Source organism: Eumetopias jubatus, unplaced genomic scaffold, assembly GCF_037043125.1.
Source record: "Eumetopias jubatus isolate StellerSeaLion01/CBP00866 unplaced genomic scaffold, mEumJub1_p1.0 scaffold_5, whole genome shotgun sequence".
NCBI classification, from domain to species: domain Eukaryota; kingdom Metazoa; phylum Chordata; class Mammalia; order Carnivora; family Otariidae; genus Eumetopias; species Eumetopias jubatus.
The window spans coordinates 140,067,670-140,078,451 of record NW_028274811.1 but is presented as its reverse complement, the minus strand read 5'-3'; the positions used below and the strand labels follow the sequence as shown (position 1 = coordinate 140,078,451).

Below are 10,782 nucleotides of genomic sequence, written 5' to 3'. Positions count from 1 at the left end.
ATACCATGTCAAGGGGCCCTATTGTTCTACATTAAACATTTCCTTTTGTTTAAAGTTTTCTCAGAAGGCCATTACTAAATAAGAGGAGGGGGAGGAAAACTGGACTCTTTTGGAAAAGTTAAAGATAGATCAGGAAGCTGCTGAATGTGGAGATCTTTCAAATATGTCAATTCATCTGAAGAGTAGTGAACAAACAAAGGCAGGTAGCTTTGATCACCATTACTAGCTAAACATTCCGGATTGAGATAATTACCAGTCATCTGTGACAACAGATGAGGATTTGATCCAGAATATCTAACCACAAAATGAAGACAGCTTAACAGGTTAAGCTAATGAACTTGTATTTGACTTAAGAGACTGTTATTTTAAAATTATATATTCATATATATAATTATGTACATGTATGTATATGTTTTATATCTAATATGTATTAGAGGTAATACATATTAGATATAAAATACATGTGTATATAAAATATATTTAATATATGTATGTATAAAATATATAATTATACAGATGTATATATTATATATATCATCTCTAGAAATATCTCTAGACATAATATATATTATACATATAAAATATATGTGTGTATAAAATACATATTTAACACAAATTTTATGGTAAAAAGATGTCCTACAAAGCAACTTCATTTCTGGGACAGAATCCTTGTACTAGAAGCAATAGAGAAGATTCTTGCTCTCCTGAACTGGGAGAATGTTTCATGGTCTTCTACTTGCATAAGCCTCCCTAAGTCTCTGTTTCTGATTTTGCAATCACATTTTTTTTTTTAAGATTTATTTATTTATTTACTTGTCAGAGAGCGAGAGCACGAATAGGGGGAGCGGCAGGCAGAGGGAGAAGCAGGCTCCCTGCTGAGCACGGAGCCCGATGTGGGGCTCGATCCCAGGACCCTGGAATCATGACCTGAGCCGAAGGCAGACGCTTAACTGACTAAGCCACCCAGGCGTCCCAAGTTTGTTGTTTTTTGATTGAAGGAGGTTTCCAAACTCCAGGACTAAAAACACCTGAATCCATCCCTGCCTTTGATTAATTTAAGTGTTCAGTCCAGAATGACACTTGCATAATGCTGGTGTAGCCTGATATAATATAAAATCCCAGGCTCATTATAAAGTCTCTCCTCCCCCAGCTCGGTTCCAATTCAGATTTGAAAGTTTCAGAGTGTTTGGTGTTGGGGGGGAAGGTACTACAGGCTTCTCTCGTCTTTGCTTCCCTTCTGCTCTGGTTCGCTTCCGCTCTTGACCTCTTTAGGATTGGCCTCAGGGGGAATAATCACAAGTGGCTGGTGCAGCAGCAATGAGTGTCGGCTGACATAGCAAATCATCCCAATCTGACCCCTTTACTCTTACACAGTGAGTGTTTTTGTGTATTTCTTGGCAATATTTTCTTCTGAAGCTTCTCTGATGCTCCCCTGACGAAGACAATATCTTCCCTGGGCTGGCCACCTGTGACTACTCCTCTGCCCCTAGGTTCGTTCTAGTACCCCCCCTCTGTTTTGGTGTCCCTTTGCCCGTTCAGATAGAACCCTTCAAGGGATCTCTTTGTAAGGGCTTCCCACGGCAAAGTCCATGTTTGGATTTTGAGAAACTTATCTGGGTGTGGAAATGCAGCTTGACCTAATGCACTCCCTTCTCCTTTTGTCTAGGCCTTGAATTTCTAAAGTCCCTTTCATTGCCTGGAGGTTAAGGGGAAACATCACCTCTGCTTCCCTATCGGTGTGTGTGGGTCAACACAGCTCACTGATAACTTGCGCTGAAGAGATTGTCTCAGTCCTTTAATCTTTTTCGGCTGAGGTCAGTAACCAGGTCACGAAGCAGGACCAGTGTGGGACTGCTGTCCCCTCTCCTCCACCCCATTTAAAACATCCTGAAGGAATGGTTTAGCATCTGTCTTCAAATGTAGGTGTATTTAGAGCTTATTGTTCTGTGCTTTACCTTAGCAAGATTACGATGAAGCAGGAAGAACGGCGTTTAATAACATGTCACACTCCCAAATTGGAAGACACAGGAAAATGGAGATGAAACAAGTCTGAAAGAACATTTTGGCAAATGGAACCAATGTACAAAAATGGCAGGATAATCCTGTAATGTGAGAAGGTGGCCACCAAATCTGGAGGGCAGTGTGCTCAGAATAAAATCTGTCCATTTCTGACTTGGCAAATCAGACACATCTTTAAAGTGGTCTATAATTTCCTAATATAGGTTTTGACTTCTAGATATTACACTTAAAGACAGAAAGGGTAGCTGCAAGAAATGTAAAGTCTAAGAACCAATGGATATTTTTTCATGTTGTAAATGGGCCCACAAGAAAGAATCTATCTTGGTTTCCCATGATTTGATAATCTAGTGATTTCCTTGGTCATAGGGATTCAATTCCATAGCATAATCTCCAGGCCTCTACAATAGGTTAGAAAAATTTACCATCCAAACACCCAGCAGGTTAACTTCTAGCCTAAACTGGTCCTCATAAAGAAGTAAGATTTTACGGAGACAAGAATCTCCATTCATAATGTGTCTGGAATGGCAACAGAAGTTTATTAGTTTAAAAGATTGTATTGAGTTACTGGGATAAATTATTAAAATGTTAAATTCTTTTAAACACAGATGATCCTTGGTTATCTGTGTCATATTGGGCCATTTGTGAATTATCTCAGTTTGCACACACTCCTTTGGCAGGTAGGGCAACAAAGGACTCATACTTGTAGATACTGATGTGCTTTCTTAAACTGGATTCATCTGCCATAAATCCTACATTGAAAGTAATAATCTGTTAGAAATTTTTTACCATGGACTGCCTCGTAGTGAGTTTGAGTGTGCCAGGCAAGCCAGTTAAAACGTCTCGCAATAGACGTGCTAAGCTGTCAGCGGGTATGATGAAAGTGTGGTGAACACTCTCTCGAGACCCGAAGATACGGAGGAGAGGAGGACCGGAAGACCGTCATCTTGAGATCAGGCCCGGTGCTGATAGGGCGCTGACTTTCCCTGTGGGAAACCGTTTTCCAGGAAACCGGAAGCCAGCTACCTGGGTGGAAGTCCCGCCTCCTTGAACGCTCCCACTCTTCCTGTTTTCCTGTCGTTTGTGTTTGCCTTTGCTTCCTTTCCTTGTTTTATCCTTATAGTAGAAAAGAATACTTTTAGTGTCTCCCCCACTACCTCTGCTGAGCCGGTTGGATATCTCATTCCCCGAGTTGGGGTTCCCGACCCACGCCCCTATGTAGCTGGGATGTTTGGACTCCTCGGACACTGAAGGAAGGGCGGAGAGAAGCACAGAATCCGGCTTCTGCACCTGCTACCGGACGCGGCCTCCCCGCCTCTCCCCTCCCGCTGCCATGCACCCTGCAGCCTTCCTGCTTTGCATGCCTGTGGCCACTGTGCTTTGGGGAGCGGCCCCCATCCGGGGGCTCATTCGAGCGACTTCTGACCACAATAACAGCATGGACTTTGCAGACCTTCCAGCTCTCTTTGGGTCTTCGTTGAGCCATGAGGGACTTCAGGGATTCCTTGTGGAGGCTCAGCCAGCCAACGCCTGTAGTCCCGTTGCCCCGCCACCCCCCGCCGAGGCCAACGGGTCAGTCTTTATTGCACTTCTTCGGAGATTCGACTGCAACTTTGACCTCAAGGTCCTAAACGTTCAGAAGGCTGGGTATGGTGCAGCTGTGGTACACAATGTAAATTCCAATGAACTTCTGAATATGGTGTGGAACAGTGAGGAAATCCAGCAGCAGATCTGGATCCCGTCTGTGTTTATTGGGGAAAGGAGCTCCAAGTACCTGCGTGCTCTCTTTGTCTATGAGAAGGGAGCTCATGTGCTTCTGGTCCCAGACAATAACTTCCTCCTGGGCTATTGCCTCATCCCTTTCACAGGGGTTGTGGGACTGCTGATTTTGGCCGTAGGAGCGGGGCTGATAGTTCGTTTTATCCAGCACCAGAAACAGCTCCAGCGGAATCGACTGACCAAAGAGCAACTGAAGCGGATTCCTATACATGACTATCAGAAGGGAGACCGGTACGATGTCTGTGCCATCTGCCTGGATGAATATGAGGATGGAGACAAGCTGAGGGTCCTTCCCTGTGCTCATGCTTATCACAGCCGCTGTGTGGACCCCTGGCTCACTCAGACCCGGAAGACCTGCCCCATCTGCAAGCAGCCTGTTCATAGGAGTCCCGGAGAAGGGGAACAGGAGGAAGAAACTCGGGGGCAAGAGGGTGATGAGGAAAGGGAGCCAAGGGACCACCCCGCCACAGAACGGACCCCCCTTCTGGCCTCCAGCCTCACACTTCCCACATCCTTTGGCTCCCTAGCCCCAGCCCCGCTTGTTTTTCCTGGGTCTTCAATAGTTCCATCACCCTCCCCATCTTCTTCTTCCTCTTCTGCTGTCGCCCTGGTCTGATACTCCCCTCTAGCTCCCCTACCTAGTTGCACAGTCCCTCTTCCTCCTTCCAGTCTTCCTCTTTGAGGGATAGGGGACATTTCCACCCCAGGTTTCTTTCTCCCTTCCCTAACCTTATCCTTTTGAGGGGGATGAGAGTGGAAAGGGACAGGGTCTTCACTTACTGGGTTAATAAAATTGTATTTGTGGAATAAAAAAACGTATTCAGATAAGTATTCAGAAAGCTGTCAAAAGCAATTTGAAAGAGCGTATTTTTGTAGTTTGTGTCAAGAATAAAAAAATGAGAGACATTATTTTAAATCACTCAGAGTGTCTTAAATTTACTTGGGGATATTAACATTTTACATTTGGCCTCAGTGCAATTTCTCCTATCTGTAAACATTTCAGTTTATTTGTTTTAACCATTTTTGAGAGGGGTGCATATAAATTGAGTAATCTACACTTACCTAAATGTTTAATTGTCATCAGTTAATGCCTAGAGAGTGCAAAACTGTTGAAATGTCTATGTGGTCATGACAAAAAAATAACTAGGTTGTAGGTCACCTATCCTGTGCTCTTCTTCTGTGTTAAGTGGCGACGTGAATATAACAGATTTAATTGCTTTATAACATGCAGTCAGGTAGCTTTCAAATATGGCTAACTGGGGTGGAATTTTAAGAGAATGCCTTTTAGCTTTGTCTTTTCACATCTTGGAACTAAAAACCTCTGTAAATGAAGGAACCATGCTATCTGAAATGCTTTTCACCTGAGAATGGTGATTGTTCAGCCATATTTTCTGTCTGGAGCTGCCTGTGTGTAATTGTATAAGACAAGAGTTTGCTAGTAAGGGATCATTAACTATACCCTTTCTTTTTAGGAATTAAGGTCATTTTTGCCTTTTAATGATTGTTAATGTTAGCTAAGCAAGTTCTTATTTGTATGCCCAATTTCAACTCACCTCAATCTTCCCAACCCTGCACTGGTAATGAAAATGATTAAATACTCTCAGTATAACTCTGTTATTTGAATTAGAGTGTTCTCTTTCATGCAAGCCTTGAAATAACTCTTACACTGAAAGAATTCTATATTGGAAAACAGAATCAAGAGTTAAAGGAAGATGTAGTATTTAAGCTAATACATAGTTTTATTTCTATAAAGATGCATTTAAAATCACAATTTTAGAACTGAGATGGTTCTATTAAGTCAGTTGTAAATTCTACCGCAATTATTTGATCTTTTTTTTAAATTTTACTTTATTATGTTAATCACCATACATTACATCATTAGTTTTTGATGTAGTGTTCCATGATTCATTGTTTGGGTATAACACCCAGTGCCCCATTCAATATGTGCCCTCTTTAATACCCATCCCCGGGCTAACCCATCCCCCAACCCCCCTCCCCTCTAGAACCCTCAGTTTGCTTCTCAGAGTCCATAGTCTCTCATGGTTCGTCTCCCCCTCCAATTTCCCACCTTCATTTTTCCCTTCCTACTATCTTTTTTTTTTTTTAACATATAATGTATTATTTGTTTCAGAGGTACAGGTCTGTGATTCATCAGTCTTACCCAATTCACAGCACTCACCATAGCACATACCCTCCCCAATGTCTATCACCCAGCCACCCCATCTCTCCCACCCCCACCACTCCAGCAACCCTCAGTTTATATCCTGAGATTAAGAATTCCTTATATCAGTGAGATCATATGATACATGTCTTTCTCTGATTGACTTATTTCGCTTAGCATAATACCCTCTAGTTCCATCCATGTCATTGCAAATGGCAAGATTTCATGTTTTTTGATGGCTGCATAATATTCCATTGTATATATATACCACAACTTCTTTATCCATTCGTCTGTTGGTGGACATCTTGGCTCTTTCCATAGTTTGGCTATTGTGGACATTGCTGCTATAAACATCGGGGAGGCGCATACCCCTTTGGATCCTTACAATTGTATCTTTGGGGTAAATACCCAGTAGTGCAATTGCTGGGTCATATGGTAGCTTTATTTTCAACTTTTTGAGGAACCTCCATACTGTCTTTCAGAGTGGCTGCACCAGCTTGCATTCCCACCAACACTGTAGGAGGGTTCCCCTTTCTCTGCATCCTTACCAACATCTGTCATTTCCTGACTTGTTAGTTTTAGCCATTCTGACTGGTGTGAGGTGGTATCTCATTGAGGTTTTGATTTGGACTTCCCTGATGCCGAGTGATGTTGAGCACTTTTTCATGTGTCTGTCGGCCATTTGGATGTCTTCTTTGCAAAAATGTCTGTTCATGTCTTCTGCCCATTTCTTGATTGAATTATTCTTTGGGTGTTGATTTTGATAAGTTCTTTATAGATTTTGGATACTAGCCCTTTATCTGATATGTCATTTGCAAATACCTTCTCCCATCCTGTCCGTTGTCTTTTGGTTTTGTTGACTGTTTCCTTTGCTGTGCAAAAGCTTTTTATCTTGAGAAGTCTCAATAGTTCCTTTTTGCCCTTGCTTCCCTTGCCTTTGGCGATGTTTCTAGGAAGAACTTCCTGCGGCTGAGGTCGAAGAGGTTGCTGCCTGTGTTCTCCTTTAGGATTTTGATGGAATCCTGTCTCACATTTAGGTCTTTCAACCATTTTGAGTCTATTTTTGTGTGTGGTGTAAGGAAATGGTCCAGTTTCATTCTTCTGCTTGTGGCTGTCCAAGTTTCCCAACACCATTTGTTGATGAGACTGTCTTTTTTCCACTGGACATTCTTTCCTGCTTGTCGAAGATTAGTTGACCATAAAGTTGAGGGTCCATTTCTGGGCTCTCGATTCTGTTCCATTGATCTATGTGTCTGTTTTTGTGCCAGTACCATACTGTCTTGATGATGACAGCTTTGTAATAGAGCTTGAAGTCCAGAATTGTGATGCCGCCAGCTTTGCTTTTCTTCTTCAACATTCCTCTGGCTATTCAGGGTCTTTTCTGGTTCCACAAAAATTTTAGGATTATTTGTTCCATTTCTTTGAAAAAAGTTGATGGTTTTTTGGTAGGGATTGCCTTAAATGTGTAGATTGCCCTAGGTAGCATTGACATCTTCACAATATTTGTCCTTCCAATCCATGAGCATGGAAAGTTTTTCCATTTCTTTGTGTCTTCCTCAATTTCTTTCATCAATATTTTATAGTTTTCTGAGTACAGATTCTTTGCCTCTTTGGTTAGATTTATTCCTAGGTATCTTACGGTTTTGGGTGCAATTGTAAATGGGATTGACTCCTTAATTTCTCTTTCTTCTGTCTTGTCATTGGTGTATATAAATGCAACTGATTTCCATGCATTGATTTTATATCCTGCCACTTTACTGAATTCCTGTATGAGTTCTAGGTAGGGATAGAGGGTACATGCCTCAATATCATAAATGCCATCTATGAAAAACCCGCAGCAAATATCATTCTCAATGGGGAAGAACTGAGAGCTTTCCCCCTAAGGTCAGGAACACGGCAGGGATATCCACTATACCACTGCTATTCAACATAGTACTAGAAGTCCTGGCCACAGCAATCAACAACAAAAAGAAATAAAAGGCATCTGAATCAGCAAAGAAGAAGTCTAACTCTCACTCTTTGCAGATGATATGATTCTGTATGTGGAAAACCCAAAACACTCAACACCAAAACTGCAATTATTTGTTCTATTCATTAATGTTATGCTCCAGGTTTTTATCTCAATATTTTTCACAATATGCGTCCTTTGGCATGAGATTGTATTAAAATGTATGCATTGATAAGCATTATGCAGTATTGAGGGCCGCAGAACACGGGGTTCTCAAGGAACAGATCCTGAGGTAAAATTTTGTGTTTATAAGTTGATTGAGGAGTTAATGAAGCAGAACTGGGCAGAGGGAAAAGACTGGTTCACCAGAGAGCACTGTAGCTGGGATGGCCCTGTAGAGGTGTCCCAAATCACAGCAAGAGGGCAGGTCCTCATGCCCTTGAAGTGACCAGTCATTTCTCACAGACTGACACAAGGGCAGAGGAGTGATCCTGGTCTGGGTAGCTTTGTTCAGACAAGGAGAGTTTCTGGAGAGAAACTCACCTGAGAACCTTTGGTTACTAATGCCCTCAGTAGCTAGAGGAATGAGTGCTTCAGTCTTGAAGAGGGGGAGGTCGGGCCAGTTTCTATAAAGATTTACTAAGGGTGGGGGAATCTGAAGAATAACCAGTGTGAGACACTTCACTAGCTTACTTTGTGCAGGGGTCCTTTCTGTTATGATACAATACTCTGAGGTTAGTACCAGATGTGAGCAACATACAGAAAGTGCCTAATTAATATTTGTATGAGCTTCCTCTAATGGGAAGCAATATGGAGAGAGTGGCCTTTGTTAAGCTGAGTTGAGGATGAGAGAGAAATAAGAAACAAAGTCTGGGAAGTGTTTGCAACAGCATTTCCCCAGCTTCTGGGCCAGCAGAACTGTTGAGAGTTCCAGGTATTCATTTTGTGTCTACTGAGCATCTGCCAAGGCTCGATGACATTCCAGGCTCTGCAAGGACCTGTGACACAGAGAAAGAAGATCTCATTCCCAATTCTCTGATATTCAGGAGAAAACAAACAAGTAAACAGTCACTACATAGCGTGATGCTTGTGACAAGTCATAAGAGAGGGCATGGTGATCCAGGAGGGATTATCCACTGGTGTGCTGGAGTGGCTCATACTGGCTCAATAGAGTCAGTCTTTTTGGAAGCCTTGCCACATTGTTGCTTAGCACAAGTGATATTAAAAATTATATCATATAAATCATCAGGATTAGATTTATTGTTTTGTTGATTATCTAGACTTAAAGAAGTAATAGAGAAAGTTAATAATGCAGATTAAACTTAAATATATGATGTCATGTCTCCAGTCATTACATTATAAATAGCACCAAAAATATCCTTCCAGGGTTTGAAAACTAGTGTCTGGCAAATAAGTCCTCATGCCATTGATGAATGAGTGAAGTTGTCAATACATCCACACTTTCCCCCCTTTTGTTTTACTCATTAAGATAAATGGAAATATCAACTAATATTTATATCAGAACTATATTAGTTTGTCAATGGCATGAACAACTTCTGAATTGGGAAGTAATCAAGCATTTATTCATAGTCTAATTTTGTGAAATCATGGTTGAATTGCAATCATAGTTTGGCTACGAATGCAAGAGTTCAGCAAAAACCAGCCTCAGTATTCTGGGAGGATAAATGAGCTATGTCATATATACAATAAAGAGTATTGTGTATTTTATTATTTTCTTAAGCTATGTACTAACATCCTTTTGCATCAGTAGAGATTATAATAGAATTATGTACATATATGCATCCCTGCATTTTTCCCTGCAAGAGCAGGTTGTTTAACCTTTTCCAGCAAACCACTGGATAAAGCAGAGCCAGCACAGTAGCTTGCAGTTACGGTAGGAGCACAGGTAAGGGCATGTAACTCAATCAGAAAGCATGGCATGAGGGGAGAAAGAAGAGGAACATGAAGGTTTCGCCAAGATTGCTAGTTGAATTCAGATTCCTCCCCTTTCTCTCAGACTGTGTTCTGCTTTGTAGCAGGTTATGATGAAGGTAAAATTCACAGACTCTCTTTCATTCTGTGGTCAGTACTGCTGATCACAAATGCACTGACTGTCGTTTGGACTGGATGAAGGTACTCAAGTGCAGCACTTCTTATAGTCCTTCCTGTTTTTGCTACAGCCCCATTTTTGTGATAACCTAGTAAGCACTGTTGAAATCACCCCCTTTCCCTTGTGAGATGCTTCTAGGCCGTCTGCTCTGTGTGGATTCTCTGTTCAGTGCTCACTGTTCCTTGAGTTATTCTGGGAAACCTAAGCCTCCCCCATATCATTGGAAAGCACCATCTATCCATCACCCAAAATGGCGGGGCTACTTTGTCTAGGTCCTGGTTTCCATATTGGACGAGATAGGGTTCATCACCTTCAATAGACTGTGAGGGAATATTTTACTTAACACACCACTTACCATGAGGTAAGATTCAGCTCTCAACCCTTCCAGATCATCTTTTCTAGGTCCCAGTTCTCATATCTCCCCCCGCTCCAGGTTTATTTTGCTCTTTTCCCCACCATAGATATGCTTTAGTTGATTTTCATAGAATTCATAAGATTGAATATTTGACAAATCAGAAATATCTTTGAGTTTAAATTTAAAAGTTCATGTTTTTTCCAGTCAAAACCAATTTTAGTATTCTTTAAGACTATAAAAAAGTGATTAATAATATTGTTTTTTTTGATGAATGTAGAATTATTTGGCTTAATTTTTTTTCTTTAAAAAGACAGTTTTTCTTTAAAAAGTTCATTGTATAGCACATCCCTAGGCTGTAAGTTTCTTAGGGAAAGAAACAATGAATTTTATCTAATTATCATGAGGTACTAGCT

At 41.3% G+C, this 10,782-nt stretch overlaps 1 pseudogene; it reads left to right on the top strand.

Moving 5' to 3' along the window:
- The first annotated feature begins 3,349 nt into the window (after positions 1–3,349).
- LOC114204711 (E3 ubiquitin-protein ligase RNF167 pseudogene) lies at positions 3,350–4,411 on the top strand (annotated as a pseudogene).
- The last annotated feature ends 6,371 nt before the right edge of the window (positions 4,412–10,782 follow it).